Source organism: Anopheles funestus, chromosome 3RL, assembly GCF_943734845.2.
Source record: "Anopheles funestus chromosome 3RL, idAnoFuneDA-416_04, whole genome shotgun sequence".
Classification (NCBI taxonomy): domain Eukaryota; kingdom Metazoa; phylum Arthropoda; class Insecta; order Diptera; family Culicidae; genus Anopheles; species Anopheles funestus.
The window spans coordinates 69766232-69785551 of NC_064599.1; the positions used below are offsets into that span (position 1 = coordinate 69766232).

The 19320-nt window shown below is 41.9% G+C and overlaps 3 protein-coding genes across 11 annotated transcripts in view; 2 read left to right on the forward strand and 1 right to left on the reverse strand.

The window, feature by feature from the left end:
* Positions 1-19320, forward strand: part of LOC125769047 (ATP-binding cassette sub-family F member 1) — a 226934-nt gene that overhangs the window by 181474 nt on the left and 26140 nt on the right. The gene's annotated exons all lie outside the window — the stretch shown is intronic.
* Positions 1-19320, forward strand: part of LOC125769063 (neuroglobin-like) — a 128876-nt gene that overhangs the window by 72912 nt on the left and 36644 nt on the right. Inside the window, exon 2 of the mRNA XM_049437483.1 lies at positions 5263-5406. The gene's annotated coding sequence lies outside the window, so the exon portion shown is untranslated. The remainder of the gene's footprint in view (positions 1-5262; positions 5407-19320) is intronic.
* Positions 1-19320, reverse strand: part of LOC125769050 (putative polypeptide N-acetylgalactosaminyltransferase 9) — a 72119-nt gene that overhangs the window by 28634 nt on the left and 24165 nt on the right. For all 9 annotated transcript variants that reach the window (XM_049437454.1, XM_049437459.1, XM_049437453.1 and 6 more), the window contains exon 3: positions 9218-9520. The gene's annotated coding sequence lies outside the window, so the exon portion shown is untranslated. The remainder of the gene's footprint in view (positions 1-9217; positions 9521-19320) is intronic.

Sequence of the window (19320 nt, forward strand, 5' to 3'; positions counted from 1 at the left end):
TACCACCAGGCAAAGCAAATCGAATGTTTCAATTTTTTTTGGCTAATTTTGAACTCGATTTAGACGGGGAAAAGGTGTCATAAGACGGCTTTCTTTCACTCTCCCTTTTTTTAACGCGTTGATCTTTCGCAGATCAAGGCAATGACTTGCAGCGCTATGTTTTCCACACATTTCCCATTCCATCTACCCTGACTTCTTCGGCACCATGACCCGCTTAATCGGACCGTCTAGCGGTGCTGCTTGTTTTACATTAACCACCCGAACACACGCACGATCGGAGTGTGAACTTGAAACAACCGCGAACTCACGTATTACGGATTTGTCGATCAAATGCAATTTTGTAGTCACAACATGCGTGCGTGCAGACATGAATTTCCCAGCCTACGGGTGAGGCATTTGGCAGGGTGTTTGATTCGTGTGTTTATTTTTTTTTTGCATCGGGAAATCAGTGTCCGGACATTGGCGTTGGCGAAAGTCAGGGGCGAGGTCTAAAACTGTAGCGGCGTACCAATGAAGCGATAAAACGTGAATGCTTGTAGTGCAACCACACCACTCCAACTGGTCACTGACCAGAATGAGCGAAGGTAGACAAAGTCAAGGGCCCTCAATATTGGGTACATTGATGAACATGGTCAAGCAACTTGAACATCGAAAGATGTTCGAATTTCTTACTTCAAAGAACTTCAAGATATCAAGAATTTCTGCCAGTGCTCCAACAAATCTAACAGAGGCTCAGAGATCACTTGTAAGAAACTCCATTGAGTTTACTATCATCATTAGAGCAATACTCAAATAAATAGTTACACAAATTGATGTTATTTGTGGTTTCCTTACTCGAGAAGCTCAAAAACCCCGATCCAATTGTTGCGCCACATCCACCAATCTACAATTCCACACTGATTGATCTTTAATGACCAACCGACATAGAGCTCGTCGGCCGGCAAACCGGTACTTACACGGGGCAGAAGTTCGTTTTATGCTGCTTAGCATAAACGTTCTTCTTCTGCCCCAATGCATTAGGAGATCTTCCTTCCTTTCCTTTGCCGGCTAAGTGTCTTTCCGTCGATAGCGTGCAGCGGTGCCTAACAGTTCCCACCGATGGGACTCCCGCGGGACCACACTCCCGGACGCAGCGAATATCCCAGCTCGTTTGATGTACATTTAATTCGTGGCGGAAATCAATATGATGCGTCCAGCCAGTCAACCAACCAACCGCTGACGACTAGCCTTAATCGTGTGCAGCCAAGCAAAAGGAAATCTAGGTCAGAGACTGGGAGGTACTTATAGGATTTGGGAGACTAACGATGAAACCCTAGAATGAAATCGGGTAATGATTTATGCGACGGAGAAGGTTTACACGCAACGAATGGGATGAGGAAAATAAAAACACACACACACTGCCGTCATACAAATGACCTGGAACACAAAGCACAATTGCTTGCTGTTTAATGCATGGTTTAACGTTCAAGATTTCATTAATCTTGAAAGAAATTGCTTGAGATTTGAAATTGATTTGAATGTCTCCTTAAAGACCTGCTCTCCATTAAGGTTTGTGGTTAGGTCCACACTTCAGACCACACTCAACAGCACGTGCTACCTTGTACGGTGGGAAGATGTGTTCCAAACACAAGATGTCCCCAAAATGGACATCTAAACTCATTTCTGGACGAGTAATTGCACACTTCGAAGGGGATGGCCAACACGAAAAACATGCGTCTAATTGTTGTTGCGCGTGTCATTAAATCAAATTACCGGTACGCCGGCGGCAAACGGCAATTTGTCGTACCGACTCACCTGAAGATTCCGCACCGTGTATCGTGCTGCTAACGCGGGCTCTACGTACGCAAAAGCTCTCGGAAGTGACTCGGACACGGTGAACTGTGTCGATGTTACGACCATCGTCTTCATACGAGTAGCATTAAGAAGTGTGCCACAACGGTAGAAATGGGCATGCAGATAGTTTGGTAGATAATTTTGAAACACGCTCCAACTGGCCCAAGGTACACCGAACGAGGTAAGAGCATAATCGGTGACCAATTAGAAACAAACAACGCCACTTTTGAAACACCCGAAGATAGTACGCGCACACGTGTTCTGATGATCCGAGCTGGAAAAGGGGAAGCACATGGAAGCGGCCATGCAATCCGCAAGACTCCGGAGATACCGGGTGTAAAGAAAGTTATCTACCCAATGCCATCGGCGACAACAACAGGCATCTTCCGTGCGGTCGGAGTCAAAGATGCAAATATGCCGTAGGTTTGGTTGGTGCAGGTTTTCCGCTTGCCTCTTCTGTCTGTTACGTTGGTGGATGACGCACCCAACAGCTTATCTAGTTGCATTTGCATTGCTAACAAGCATTCACCAAACAAACCTGCGGTAGCTTGCAAGGTAATTATTGGTTGGTGGTGGATTCTAAGTTTTTGTTTGCTTCTAAGCAAGTACACGATTGCAAAGTTGTTAGAATAACAGAAGGAACTTTTAAATATGGCATTTTAAGAATTTAAGTATATTGTTCTTCTTTGCTTAACGACCTCACAGATCACGCCGGCCATTTCTGGCTTACTAGGCTTATTTTTACCACGTAATCGGATAGTCAGTCCTTGCTACGGGAGGACACGGTCCGGATGGGATTTGATACCCGGTCCTGTCGAATGGACGTAATTTTATCTTTGATTAAATCAAATTTCATTCTTGATGTCTTCAACCTCTTCAAGCGAAGTTAAGCAATTATGAATTAAAAAAATAAGAATTTAATTCTGGAGATGGTGAGATATTCGCAAATATGTTGGACATACATTAAAGCACGTTAGTTTGATGAAAACATGGCGTCATAAATTTATCCGTTCATACAAAAACAATTATTAGATTTTTCTTTGTGGGCAAACATGTAATGTTTCTTGAAACTTTTGTGATATTTTAAAATCTTTAATTTATACATGTTGGAATTTGTGTTTGACGCACTGTATAGTTTCTCGGTCAAATAAAACTTTTAAAAAGTTTGTACCGATCGAAAAAGACATCAGCTGATGACGGTTTGAAATCGTTCTCAATCTTGTTTGTTGATGACTTTTGTCTGCTGCACTGTTGCCAGTCCGAAGAGTTCTTGTTCTGTTGTTTGTTTCGTCACTCTGCACCACCAAATACCCCCTCGTTGTCAATGTTGACGGAACAAATTGCCTTGCGGTTGGAACGAAAACCACTACGTCGTTATTCACTCGCTTATCGAACCTCCCCTTCCGATACAGTAGTTCCGCAGACGATACACAGACCGATTTGAATAAACGACCTTTCGATGGCTCACGACGGGGCCACATCTACACACAGCTCTCTAGAGTCATCACAGAATGAGTGGGGTGATATGTTTATCGTCTTCGATACTGGAAGACCTTTTCGCTCTATCCTTCTCGTTCTAATCGGGTTGTTTGGTTCTTCGTCACCAGTATTTGTTTGTTTATGTGTGGTTGCGATGCACCCCCACCCCCCGTGGAACGTGCACTTGCCCCACTTTGTCTTGCCCGTGTTTTATCTAAAGGGTGTCTCACAAAAAAAAAACATTGAAAAACCGGCCTTACTACAACAAGCCCCCAACCATTCTCGCCCCCTCCTTTTCTCTTGCTGGTTCAACTTTCAGAAAAGTGCATTCGAGGCGCATCCGAAAGGTCAATGCTCTCGATTGCCTCGATTGCATGCCAGGCAAGAGGCCACCGAACGAAAGAAACGGGATATACGCATCGTGTTACCCAAGGGCTGCGAGGGCTCCTATTATCATCAGCATAAACCCGCCCGCCTCCTCCCTCCCTCCCTCCCTCCCTCTTGGGGCGCCGCATACTCCCCTTACACTAGTCGTGAATCGTGACCGTGACCGGTTTTAAAGATTTTTTTTTGTAATCTCCCGCCATCAACCATTTCCTTCTTGCTCGTGTCATACCCTGTTTGGACGACGGAATTTCGAATAAGTTGCATTCGGTCCCCATGTTTGAATACTGCACAAGAACTACCGCACACGTACACACGGAACCCTTTTTTGGAGAAGAACTTTGCAGGAAATCATGAGCAAACTTTCTCCAGCACTTTAAATCCCCCATCCACGAAGAGAAGGAAACGAGGAGAATATCTTCCCCTAAAAAAAACTTCACGACCATCTCCCAGGGAGGCGTGAGAATGGCCCATAAATATGCAAAAATCATAATTTGCGCCAGAAGTGTTCATTAAACGTAAAGCATACAATAAAAATCCATCACTGGGCCGTGCTCCGTCACGTCCGGTCCAGCCGAAAGGGCGGGAAGAGCCCAGGGATGTATTTCTTTTCCACCACCCGGATGGGTTGTGTAGTAGCCCACACTCTGTACATGTATTTTTCGGTGTAGTGATTGTGCGCCCGGTCTGTAATTTGACCGTTTAACAATATTTGAAGTTTTTCCTCATCCGCACTTCCTCTAGGTTTTCCACTCCCTCGAGCGCAGTAGGCACTTCCAAGGTAGGCACTTTTTCCCCGGGAACGAACTTTCTTAACGGGAAACGAATATTTTACGGATCGTGGATAGCTTCTTTTCCGTAGCGTTACCCTTTTTCTTTCTACAGTGGCTAAACTGTTGGTTTGTTGAGATGAATATATTAATTTTGTGACCATGGCACGAAAGAATGTAAAATTGAACTCGGCTGTTGTAAAACAAAAACCGTATCTTTCACTTTACACATATCGCACAGATCGTTTAAAATCGTTCGAAAATTGCGTGGAGCGTAAAGACACTCATCGAAAGGGGAAAATATTTATAAAAAAAAACATTTTTTATACTCAACTTTTATAAATTCATTGAGCATTGTTTAACATGCTGTATTTATAAATTTTTATGACCAACACGCTTGTACGTTTTGTACCTCGATTATTTATAGGTTTTTTTTAAAGTTTTCTGTCCCATTTTGGTGATGAAATTAAAAATGACGGTTTCTTAATTTTGTACTGTATTTAATTTTGTATATTTCATTTTTTTTCTGCTTCTTTTATAACCTTATTGTTCGCTTCTTTGTAATTTTGATTTATTTTTGCAAAGACCCCCTTCAATAAATTCCAATTGTTGTTGTGTTATAACTTTTGCAAACGTAAACAAAGCATTACAGTGCGTTGCGTAAAGAGCCCTTTTTGCAAGAGTCACTCCAGTTGCGTTGGATAATGTCTACGCAGCAAAAAAAAACTCTTAAACCACATCCTAAGTGTCCAACCCTTCCCGAACATAAAATTCTTCCTTTGTTCCTTCTTTCCAGGAGTTTCCGGGATGTAATGCTACCATTTTATGCCCCGTTCTGTGACAGCCACATAATCGCTCTAAGGGCGAATTTACACGACACGCTACTGCAACTAACGCTTTTCTGCAGCATCTGCACTTTTGGACAATAATGCACACAAGGGTATGGTAATTTTTTTAAAAATATTATTTAACTTCATTTTTGTTATTATTATTTACTTTGATATTTATTATTATTTATTATTACTTTATTATTTAACTTATTATTTTAAAATATTATTGAATATTATTTAATCAATAATATTTTATTATTGATAATGCAATATTTATATATAAATCTATTTCCTTTGTTCGACAACTGTCAAACTTAGAAGTCAGCTTCCACAAAGCGCGTTGTGTAAATACACCCTAACAGCTTCCACCAAACGTTGAAAGACTGCTGAAAGGAACGACATTGCAAGCGGTCTTCTATGTTCTATGTGGCATGGTATCGAAACATCAGTTAATCGGAACGCTGGCCGGAAACTGGGAACCTTATTTGCTTATCCTGAGAATGTCCCGAGGCTCACGGTGAACTTACTACACGTCAAATGTTGTTAAGCTTAACCCCCTACCGAAAGCAATTGTTTGAGCATTCTTTGCAGTGCTTGTTTTATGTAGATGGAACTGGCCGGGCTCACACGTTTACGGCTCGATATCGTAATTTGGTTGAGCCGAGATGGTAAAGCTTTAACCCTCTACCAATAGACCCGCTTCTGCTGTGCCATACTGTTCGACGTAATAGTCTCCATCTTCTGTTTGTCCTTTTTTTTGTTGGTGCCATTTTGGCCTACAATACAATCCGTCCCGGCAGCGGCCTATCGGCCTATGGATGTGTCCTACACCACACATCGTGGCCCGGTCATCTAGCTTCGGAGAACCGGTATATCCGTCCGTTCTGGCAGCCCCATTTCTGTGCCGATCCCACTAGGCCAGCAGAAGATTACATAGACCGTGACGGAGTCATCTCATTTTAAAATCAAATTTACTGACTTTCGGGCAGGCACGAGAAAACCCCCCGAAACCTGATATCCCACATGCTTGCGGTTTTATTTAGCTTCTTTTTTTTCCTTATACGCCTCTGCGCTCTTGCTGTTTGATATTATGTTGCTTTTTATTATGCACCTCACCAGCTGCTTCTTTTTCCTACCCTTTTGCACCAGATTCGATCCAACAGGCTTGAACCACATACGCATTTTTTGGAGCCTTTCCGTGTGTACTGTGTGTACCAAAAAAAAGACTTCGGGCACGTTAAGCTGATATCACACATCACATTTTGGAACCTTTTTAGGGGCATATTAATCGGTAGTTAAAATTTTACACCAACTCTCGGATCTTTGTCTTATCTTGTCCCCTTCGAAAGCCGCGTAGCCCATTCTCCTCAACAGGTCCGGGCAAGTGCTTTCAACTGCCGTTTCGGTAAGTCGGTTGGTTTTATCACAAATTGCTTTACCATTCTACAAACGCAAGTACTGGTTTCAGTGAACAGCGAACAGAAAGAAAAAAAACTTTTATGAAAGCATTATAATACCGTTCACCTCGTGAACTCGGCAGCAACAGCGATACACGGCGCAAGAAGAAACCCTAGAACTCTTCTGCCGAAGCCTCCAAGCGTTTACTCAATTATCGATTAACGAATTACAAACGCTGTTTGGTTGTGGTTGCCTGCGAAATTGGAAAAAAACGCTTTCCGAAAGGAGTGTTCCAAAGGCTATAGAGACTACACTAAAATCATCCTCCCATTCCCGCCTCAAGCTGAGGAGAGCTAAATGGGCACGCAAAATCAGAAGAAAAACACACAATTCAGGCCACGGACCAACGTCCATCCAACGGGATATATTGATCATGCAACATCTTCCTCGACCGTCTTCGACCGTGTGCACCTTAGTAAGATCGTTGCTCTGCCCTGTTTCTTTGTGATCAACCACACATACACACTGAGATCGGCACACACCAGAAAAACCGGTAAATCAACGAAAGTTGCCCACGGTCTCGTTGCTCGTCCCGGAGGCGTTCGAAATGAATTTCCCATTTGGTCGCTGCAGTCTCTCCGTCAATCTGCAATGACTCGTTCAAGGGCTTTTGCGACGGAAGAACAAATTGCAAATCGTATCTTCATCGCAAAGCGATTGGAGTACAGTTAGAACCCCGTGTAATCAGCCTGTGTACAAGGATGCTTTAGTACTGTCCATCAACCAGGTACATACTAAGCTGCACATCAGATTCTTCCCACTGGTAAATGTTGCAACCTTTGGATAACAGTGCCAATCAAGCGGAAAGCAACGAAGAGACCCAACGTCACTCCAACGCGAGAAGAAACCTGTTTGGTAAGCTTCATGCTGCAAACAAACTCCTCTCGTTTTGTCTCTAGAGAGATCGAGAGATCGTTGGTTGATTAGTTTATTTACACAAAGACTAGCGAAAGTTTGCACGAATCAGGTTCTGTTTCTCGCCTTTGAGAGACGCTTATTGAGGTTTCGTGGCATATCTTTCAATTTCAAACAGAAGAAAACATATTCCAATAGCTTGAAATAGCCAATAAGGAAGATAACAAATAAAACATGGCAGGCAAAATTGAAACGAAGCTCAATCGACAGGCAAGTAATTGCTTAGGAGTATTATTTTTATAAAAATCAAACTAGATGAGCGGCCGTCGACCCGTCCGTACCACCATCAAGACTTATGGATCCCGAGCCATCCATTCCGGTGGCCTGCCCAGCAAAGTTCAAGGTGAACGCTGGTGAACCTCCAATTTGCTCGAGATCGATCAACCGTGAACTGTATCGTGAAGCACATTGCCTCAGACAGTGTATTCCTTTACGATGCTGAATCACGATTTGGCGGATCAGGAAGGTAGCAGCTCTTGCTTGAATGTTGAGAAAAACAAGCTTCTGGCTGGGATTTCCTGTCAAGATTTCGTTTGCCTATTTGTTGGTATTCCCAGAATATGGTCCAATTTTTTGCGAATGATGTCCGTAAGACAAAATAAAGAAAACATTAGCTTTTGTTACATTTTGTTGTTGAATTGAAATTCATAAGATATTGGAGATGTTAGAATTTGGAGACTTTTAGATATTCTCTGGAACTCTTAACAATAGTTTCTCATCCAAAACAATTGACCAATTTCTTGCTCCTTTACAAGTCTCGCAGAATCTTCGCAAGAAACAAACAACACCAAAAAAGCTCGTTGCTCCAGAAGATCACTGAACACCTTCGAATGATCATCAGTCGAATGTGTGCCACCGGGCCTTCAAGCGCTGGACGAAATGTGTCTTGCGGTTTAGCGCTCCAAAAGTGGGTCTCCACGTTCGGTGCTTGGTATGTGCACACCAATACACACACACATACACCCGAGCACACACGGGAGTCAAGACCTTCGCCGTGCGATCTCAACACTACATCTCAGCAGTCTATACTGTATAGTGTCTAGGTCTCGGTCAATCAGCCGTTGGCCGAGAGAGTGGAACGAATCGCCTGGAATAGCGATCACCTGCCCGGTCGCTCCATATTCGGTGGCGAAATCAAAGAAAAAAAACCCAAGCCAGGAACTAATCCACTACCGATACACAACATCTTCAGTCGGAGTGGAGAGGGCACCCTTGTCTGATGGTTTTCATCGAACAGGTGGTATACTGAGGTCTGGGTTTGGATTTCTTGTGTGCATATGCTTCAACGCCTTTTTTCTGCTTCATCTCCGGTGTGTAAATGTTGCAGCAGTGTGGATGAACTATTTTTCCGAAAATCAGGTTGATTGCAATTTCCGATCCGAACCGGAAGATTAGTTTGCGAAGTAACGTCCAAAACCGTCAGTTCTAAACAAACGTTTGAAGGCGAAGGTATTCTTTCGCTAACCGCAAAAGGGAAACCCGTAACTGACCATAATAGCTAACCAGAAGCGATACGTATCTTCCTACAAGTGAAACAGTTAAGCTTACCTTTTGTTGACTTAAATCGTTGAATTTGGCCGGTACATGCGTGTTTGCGGTTTTTGGGTGTTGCGGAAACGTTGCCGTTGCTGGTAGTGTTCCACTAATTCCAACTCTACTGATACTGCGCTAATTTCCGAGTACTGCTAGAGTGGTCACTTTCTTCTTTACCATCAACGTTGTAACATTTTATGTGGGTTTATTTTATTCTGCTATTCAACAAACTTTTTTTTGGCTGTTGTGCGTTACTTTCTGATGACTACACCCATCCCGAAAATCCGCGCTACACCGTGATATGCCGGAATGAAATATCTGCAAAACAAAATAAGAGAAGAGAATAACATAAGAATCACATCAAATCAAATCAGTCAAATCAGAAGGTATTTGACGCGCAAAAAAAATAGTACGACTTCAAGTCTGCTTTGAATAAACGGGCAACCGTTTTCATTTCAATTTCCGATATTGGGGCCGAAAAACATTCACCGAAATGTGTGCGTCGTAAAAAATGATTTCATCTACTTACAGGCGAATATAAAAAAAAAAGCTAAAGCTGTGTGCAAAGTAAGGCTTCTTCTGTTAACAGACTAGCGCCAAGAAAAAAATTTCAATCGTAGAAATGGTATGCCATTTTTTTTGTTGCTTCCCTTTCTTTGGTTGTTTTGAATGGTTCAAAACATGCTTTTCTGCTTAACTTGTTTGGTGCATTTCCTTCTTTTTTGTTGTTGTTTGGAGAAGTTTTCTTTTCTCAAGAAACTTTTCTTTTTTTTTCTCTTTCCTTCGTTATGTTCTCTTTTATGCGTAGTGTTGAGTTTTTTTTTTAATTAAAATTAACTTGTTGAGCAACTATTTTTTTTCTTCTGCGTTTGAAATTTTTATTCAAATGGCTCTTGCTCTATTTATCGATCTATTGCACATTATTAAAAAAAATCCTCCGATTTCCAGTTTTCTGAGTGGCTTAGCACGGGGAAAAATATAAAAAACATTTTTTTTTTCTCTTAAATAAAATCAATCTCATTGAAGATATGGTTAACAGCACAGGAAAACGAACTTCCATTAGCATGAATAAAAGAAATTCGTGAAGTACGGAAATGTTTCTTGAGTTTGATAGCAAAATAAAAATAAAATATCAGCACACTTCGTCAGTGATAAAATGATAAGCCCAGCAATAATAGCCACACGTAAAAGTAGGAAAAAGAATAGCTCGAGAGGAAACCTTAAGCGAACAACTAGTAGAAATGATTTTCCTTCGAGGCAAAAGTTTCCTACAAGCGGAAACTTTCCAAACGGAAAAGCAATGTCTTGTTCGGTTTGGAACCGAACGACCACAGAACTCACAACAGCAAAAAAAACCTTTTTGCTACTCAACTGGGAGCAATTGAATGGAGTATATTAGAAGGGTACAGATGCTGTCCTTCCGAAGAAGTGCTGCCCTAATGTATATTATGTGCTTGCAGGCAAGAGTGTGGTTAAACACAGTTATGCGAAGGAACAAGATGTCACCAAAGCTGACACCGGAAGAACGATTAAACTTCAGCACCTTCGGATGTTAATTAGCTTGAACATGACAGCCGTCAGTGCCTAGTGGCTGAATGACTCTAGTTTGAACAATTCAAACTGCAATTTAAATTTTAGAGGATGAATGTTTCAATAACTTCCTACTGAAAAGCTTCAACAGTGCAAATTATGTACAGTGGCAGCTCAAAAAAATGTTCGATTTCGTCGCGTTCCTTTAGACATCCTATCGTCATCATTCGATATCTTAATGAGGTCAAGCCGAAGCGAACGAAGAAAAGACGCATTTTTTTCGTGTACAGCAATGTGTACATAGTTTAGCAGAACCAAACAAAGTAACTGTTCTAGCTGCGCGTGCTGTTTAAAAATTTGACCAAGAAAAGCTACATGCTAGTCTAGACATTTTTTTGTCAGCCTCCAACCAACTCAACACCTCCAAACTCCCGTTGCCTCCAAACGGAACGAAGGTAAAAACAAAACATTTTGAAAACACCTCACCATGTTTGACCTCCACCAAATTTTCGCATTCTTTCGGTGGATATATGAAAGGGAGTGTTTGGTTGAAGTGATGTGTACATGGTTCTGTATTTATTTTTTGCAATGTCTGTGTGTGTGTGTGTGTGTGTGTGTGTGCTAGCCTCGTACTGAAGAGTTGCAATTCTGTGCCAGTAAAAATACATTTCACGTTAAAATTTTCGGCAAACTCCAATCAGTGGTCAAGAGCAGGAAAGGAAGTCACATGCAAATTAAGCGCTAAATGGTTTTTCATGCTACATTTTTTTCTACTGCTGAGAACACTCTGCAGACCTGCAGAGTACACTCACCAGGAAATGTCTACGGTGAGGATAATTTATGGAATAATGTCCTTAAATTAAAGTGCATCTCTTTGTGTTGCTAGATAAACTCGTTAAAAAATTAAAACTTGCTGATAGGTGTTATAGAAATTTATGGACCAACGCAAAACTGAGGATTAGAGAGCTTTATGTTTGCTCATACATCGATCATTCTTTGGTTCTTTGGACGAATTCATGCAATGCTGCTCCAAAGTGCTCGCTATGTACACCCGTGTCAGCATCTTCCAATCAATCACAAAGAAGCACGACTGAACGAAGTGTCTTCGGTCGGACTCATCAAAGTACCTCGTGCGAAACCGGTTCTACTTGAATCGTTGCTTCACCCGTAACCGAATGTACCGCGCACCGTTTACGCTAATAGGGCGAGATTCGTGTATGAGACGGCATGACACGCATGTTGATGATGATGCTCAAGCTACTCTTTCTTTATGTTTGTGCTGCTCAGTGAGAATCGCAGAACCGTCATGCAGCGTCGTTTGTCCTCATTAGCACCGGCAACCTTCAGCATCCGAACCTCGAGTGGAGTTCCCAGTTGGAGGTTAGGTACTTCCAGCCCGGGGAAGGGTGCGAACGGATATGACGACAATGATGTTAATTAGGAACTATCAGTGGAAGTCGTTCCGATGAAACCTTTCACTATCGCACCTTTCGAACGTTGTCTATTGAGAAAGGCTTAAATCTTTTACTTCTACGATCATGACCCTATCTTTGAAGAATTACACGTGGAGTGGATGTAATAAGGCATCGAATGTAATCATCGCGATTACTACAGAAAGTAATTTCTATTTTTTACAAGAAGAATTCAGCTGAAACTTCCTGAAAAGAGTTTTAACTTACTTGAAAGTTCATTTCTACAATAACTTCAGTGAGACTTCAAGTTCAAAGTCTAAGAAGATAAAGATAACAATTTTTTTAGACTTCGTTCAATAAGATATGTGATGTCTCTATAGAAATATCCAGAGTTCCTAAGAAGCTCGTACATTTAAGTCATTCATTGTCTTTCAATATCTGATTAGATCCGAGTAGATACGATTAGTTCCAGGGTTTGCTTACATGCCCATCGGGTCACGATCCAACAATCTCACGTTGTTTGCTGACTTCGATGCCAGAATGAACCCACCCAAAGTATTTTGGTCTCCCAAACCAGTTTCCTACACAAAGCCTTCCCCCATTAGCATCACGAGTTGTACGAGCTAACGACTCCTCTTTTGAGCTCCCATTCCTGAGCTATCGCTTTTATCTCTGCATGTGGATAAATTGGACCGGAATTTCTCTTCTTCCACTGTGGCAAGTTCCCGCAGTACGCTAGCAAACTCATTGACCACCAGTTGGGTATTCGCGTTCGTTGTCCATAACACAAACTCTAAATCCACTCACATGGAGCATTCGGGGGAAAAAAGGAATCCTCCCCGCGAGCCTACAAATAGCGCCAGCGGCCTTAAGTCTCAAGTTCAAGCGAACAGCTCCCTTCTCGGGAGATTTCGAGGCCAATATAGAATGCATCCGAACGTGCACGAGAGACTTGACCAAGCAGGCGACCGTTCGTTGCTTGCTTTAACACTCAGCAGGGAATCAATGATCTCTGACGAGTGACTCTATGCTCCATAGAGCAGGGAACCCGACCGGACGATCACCATCGCGTCGCCATCGTGCTAATTTTATACCCCGTTTGCAGGCTTGCAGTCCGTAGCGCATTGCAAGTATTTATCCGCACCTTTTCGACCACCCGTATGATCGGCAGTCCTGCCTCCTCCATCTCTCCTTTTTCCATTCTTCAAAATCTGGAAAAAAGTGGCATAGTTTAGCGATGACGATGTATGATTAACCGCACAAAACTGGCTTTCCGTTCGGTTTGTTGGCGGGAGTAGCAGTAGCAGCTGTTGGAGGTTTGCTGCTGCAACTACAACACTCGAACCTTCCACGATCGTGCGTTATAAGTTGTTTTGCCTAAAGCTTAGCGGTACACGACAGTCGCACCTTCTTCGTTCGATCGTTTGTAACCGTCGAAAAACGTGACATTTTTGAACAAATACGATCTGCCTTATACCTCTTTCTTTGTGTCTCGTCGTAGTTGCTTTTTTGATTCTCATCCGCACAAAGAAGCTAATGGAAATAATATTCTTGCTTAAGATCATATACGCTTCATACGTGGAGGTTGCGGCACATGAGCACTTTTAAAACATTTTTCTCATTCCACATTCAAATCACCCTCTAAGCTGTTCATTATCAATTTTCTGTTCCCAAAATAAAGTTGGATGAATTTTAATTAAAATAAATTACACGTTACTAACACTAAATTCCACGCTGCAACACTTGCACCTTCAAGCCAATAAATTAAATCTCACATATAGGGATAAGCGCAGAAGCGAGAACTTTGGCTTCATTGCACAGCTGTTATCAGATTAATTTTCAATCTACTGCTCCTGCTCCCGGTGGGCTGCTGGGTTGAGCACCAGCAAAAGATCAGATCTCGTTTGGCTGGTTTCATCTATTTCATCCGCTGATTATTCCTACCAGAAACAACGCTACGGTGCGATTGTTTCTGGACAACGGTGGAACTAATCAAAACTGTTCTATTACTAGCACCAGCACATGGTGAGTCCCACCGGGGTGGGCTTACATTCCTTTTTGGCTGACTCCATCTCTTCATGCTGGGAAAAAGAAAGAGCGTGAAGTTCTAGCATAGATTCACCTGATAATCCAATCACTAACATCGAATGCCCATGTGTTTTGATTATTCAGGTACGATGCGTCTTCTTGCCTTCCATTCTCACCTGAAACGCACCCGGTTCGCGAAATCATTCACCTCATTGATTCGCCCAACACCAGGCCCCCGGACCCGTTTGATCATTCCGCAGTCAATTTGATTATTGTTATCGAGCATATTTCCCTATTTAACTTCCCATCCTAACGGAAGCACTTTGTTAATCTAGTTTTGCTTTCTGACGATCTTTTATTCTTCGATCCTTTTTGTACACTTCTTTCCATCCCGAAATTTGGCTTCTTGTGTCCAGGGTTTTCGTGATGTTTGCTCCACTTAAGCTAGCCTGGGGAATAAAACAAATCTCATCCAGCGTAAGCAAACAGCTGCATGTAATAAAGTAGCTAAAAATTTAACAGTAATTTTCTCCACAATTGTACACAACAAAACGAGCAGGTTCATTATCAGCAGCTGAACAAAAATGCGCTACAAAGTTGCAAAACTGAGCAACGTTTTGTTGAAATAAGAAAAAAGATGGAAAGAGCGTAAACGAAAAAAGAAACATAAAGGCATAAACACACATAGAAAACTAAAAACTGATTTCAAAGCATGATAATAGAATGAAAAATTAGACCATCCGATATCCGAAGCACAGAATGAACAAAATCGACGAAACCAGACGTAACAACGGAGGGAAAAAATACACACAAGAGAGAAGAGAACAAGTGTGAATGGTTGAGTGCCATTAGAAAAAAATAGTAGCCGACAAAATGACCACCAAACTTAATGTGTGAGGTTAGGAAAATGGAAAAGCGTGACGAAACGTTAGATGGCCAACATTTTCCCCATCAGGTCAACCCTAACTGCCTCCTCGTATTCGTGGGAGGCAGCACCGGCGGGTACTTGAAGGCACACCAGAATGCGCTTAGAACCGGGGCTAGGGTCAATTAACCGTTCCAATTGTGTTCCGGTTTTGGGTGCCGGGGGGAGGTTATGGCAGTGATTTCACCACCTACCGTCTACCACTCCGTCATACATTGCTCAACCACGCTGCGCGGTCAATTAATTTCGATTTTCCCGATTGTCCGATGCACGCAAACCCGTACACCGTTAGGGTCAGGTGTACCACCATTCGGATGTTTCAGGGTAGCACATAAACTGACCGGTACGTCCGAAAGGAGGGGGGATAAGTTTTGTTTCGAGAGGTTTCGGTGCGTCTTGTTTCGTAGCCGGTGAATGTTTTTTGTGATGCTATTCGCTACCACTTATTTTATGCTTATTGTCTCCGACCTCGCACATGCATAAGCATGCGAGGGAAAATGAAGAACAAAGCACATGTACGTACGTACACAAACGGAAAAGCTTCACGTTCTAATTGCTTACCGGTGGCATAGATTTTCACCCGACACTGAAGCTTCGGTATAGGAACGGCGTGGTCAGAATATATCAACGCATTCGATTGGCACACACAACACAACAGTTACATTTAGTGGGTCACACACGAAATAGAACACGGTTTTTTTTTTGGTGTGGAATATTTATTAAATTACGGAAAATGGGTAGCTGTTTTTTGTGGATTTAATTCTTAAAGTATAGATTTTGTACATCGACCCTCAAACGATCGTATTGAGTCTAAATTATACCCCTCTCCATGCAGACAATGTTCTAACCGGCTGTATAGTCTAGCTGATAGCGGAGGGTTATAATGTCAGACCGATTTGGGTTCAAATCTCGTCATTACCGATTTCTCTACAAATGACAATTTAATTTAATTATACGAATTAGTGTTAAATGAATCTGACTCAGATTCATGAATCGTTTTCGAATTGAATCATGATTCAAATGATTCTTCATTAAATATTAATATGAATATCTATTCTCAACAGGATTTTTAAGCAAAAAAATATTGTGTATGAAAATAAGTAAGGTTTGCTAAAGATATTTTCTATTTTTGATACAAAGTTGAGAGAAGAAAAAAATTGAAAAGAAAATGAGTCCAAGCAGCAACAAATCTGACCACTCTCACATGATGATGACACACACCGGGTTTTCCCGTTTTGTTTTTCGTGCAAAGAAACTCTTTCATTCACATCTTGTACCGCTAGCGTGGTGGAATTTTTAATACCACGCTTTCCCGAGCCGAACAGTGTCCCGAACAGTGTTCCATCCATGAAATATTCCGTTGGTTCCCGAAATTGCTGACCCCGAACGAACGGTTAGTTATGGCCGATCTATGAAGTTATGGATAGGTGTGGTATCTGGCGAACTACCGCAAAATTCATGCCATTTTATCATGGAGGCTTCACGGTTATTCACGTATCGTAGCTACTTGTTCGAACGCTTTTTCCTACCAACCAGCTGGCAAAGGAGGATGGTTTTAAGCTCTCCACGATACGCGCCCGCTAACGGGAACGACAAGACCGTCCCTTCTGTGCAAAACTTTTCACCTCCAACTTGTGATGATTTTTTATTTATTTGTTTTTCTTTCCTCTCGGGTGGAACTTTTGCACCACCGGCAGAAGTGTAGATGAACTTAGAAAAGCGAACTCCACAGCACTTGACCGGCAGAGAGGGGTGAGCAAGAGAGGAGAACGCGTCTATGCTATTCAGAAAGGCTCTCGAGGGAGTTTTGCACCTTTTTGACACGATGACACTTTGCGAGGATTTTCGTCAGGTTCGAGGCTTCGCTTTCTTTACGCTCGTCTTAAAATTGTTGTGCAAAAATGTAAAATAAAACAAAGTAGAAAAGAAAGCAAATAGCAACAGCAACATATGTTGTGCTATAAAAGTAGGACGAGAGCATACATAAAGTGATTGCTTGAACTCGAGCTTATTTAAGCCATTAAACTAATTTTTTTTTTGTACCAAAAAAAAATACTTTGATAAAATTTTTAACATTAATTTCAAAATAGTAGGTTATACCGATTTAGGAAAAGATACTTTATAAAGCACCAAACTGGTAGTATAAACGGAACTATCTACGTGAATTATAGCAAATTAATTTCGGATGAACTCCCATGAACAGTAGCATGAACGGAACACTGAGCACCCAAAACATACTAATCCTTTTAATATAGCAATAAGGCATGGCCATTCTTTACAGTAAACAAAAAAATCATTTTAATATTCCATACCATTTCCATCGACGGTTCAAGGAAACGAACTCTTTCACTACCCATGAACCACGTTACACTGATGCGTCTTTTGGAGCCTTTTGAATCTTTCACCCGGTACAAGCGAGTGCAATTATGGCAACAGATTTAAACGCAATAAAACCCTTTTCTCGTAACCACAACCCAACGGGCGGAAGTTTTGTGCTGGGTTTATATGGAATTTTTGCGGACGAGCATCAAATGATTTTCCCACACCCGGTTTCGCAATTCGACAGCAGTTGTGCGCAGCAACTACAGCAAAAAAATCCTTCTAAAAGGGTTTCGTGCGACGCAAAATTCAACATCCCGAATGAAGCTTAATTCTATTAGTCGTTCGTTTCCATTTGTGTTTTTCTGTCTGTAGGACTGTCTTTACCATTTCCTACACATTTGCTCTGTCCCAGCACAGCTGGTGTAGCTATTTCCGGTTTTGATTACTACCGTCCCGGTGTGCCGGTATGCGGTAGAATTTGAAATTAGAACTGGTTGGCTTTGGCCAGCATGCAGAATAAACTAGAAGCGAATGGAGGGATTTTTTTTGTTTCTTTTTTTTCGTTCTCTTCACTGAAGCTCATCAAACTAGCATTGCACTCACAGTCTCTGTGTGTATGTGGAATTGAGTCTACATTCCTTGGACATAGGCTATAGAAAAAGAACACATTTCATCGTGGATACAGAACCCGCCAGGCTACCGACCATCACCATAAACATTAGAAACAGTTGCAATAAAAAGCAGGAAAAGCTTACTAAATTGAAAATCATCCCCCATTTCGCAGAGAAGCATTCCGACACAAGCACCCACCCTCGCACTGTAGTCATCGGCAAAGGAAAAAACAAAATGACACTCTCTACTGATCACGTGCCGGCAAGTGTGTCCAACTCCTGCCGGTCTAACAGTGTGGTAAGATGCAAGAAAAATTACTTTCCATCGATCGGGCAGCAGCACTTCGGCTGTTCCGGCTCGGAATGTGGTGAAGATTCAGGACATTTCCGTGAACGCTTAGTATTTCATAATAGCATCAAAAGTTAAAAAAAGGGAAAAAGAAAAAAAAAACACACACACACACTTGGACGGATGATAAAAGATGGTAAAAAGTGAAAAATTCCTCTTGAAAAGCCACCCGGAAACGCACACAAAAAAACGGCGAAGCATAAAACATCCTTGGTAGATTGGGAAAGAACGGGGGGCCACCACAAGCAGTTCGGGTGGGTGATGAGGGTAAAAGAAGAGGAAAATATGAAAACTCTTAGCATCAAAAAAGTTTTCTCTGGTCCCTTTTTTTTATTTTTCATGTTCTTGCTGCTTTTTTCCAGTGTCTTGAAAGCGTCCCGGGTTGCATCTTATATACTCCTATACTTCCTGATATGGAGCGGGAGCGGGTTTCTATTTTCACAGCTTTTGCTACAATTTTCACATTCCATTTCCGGCTTTTTCTTAAGATGTCTCTTTTCATACCCATATTCTGGTGCTGTTTCCTTTTCAATGTACTTCTCTTTTTTCTCAAACGCACTTTCCTGAAAGCGTCTTTTTTTTGCAAGATGTGAAAATCACACCAGACTTGAACCACTCAAGCCGGTTGCTTCCGGATGGCTTCCCGTTTCTGGGCGCTAGATTGATGTCAAGTGGAAGAAAGCCTTTAAAAAAACTGTTGCTAAGGTAGGGATATTCTTGGGGCCGGGTGTAAACGGGTCGAACAGCAGGCAAACAGCGATGCCGCTCTTACGACGCCATTCTATTTAATGTTGTATCGTACCTCAAAATGAAGACATTATTGAGAAGTAAGGAAAAAATATGCACTTTGCTTTCCTTACGATATGAGAAAAATTGGCATCATTCCCGGCCAGTATATGTTATGCATGCTCGAAGGAAATATTTACCGTGTACGGAGTGCT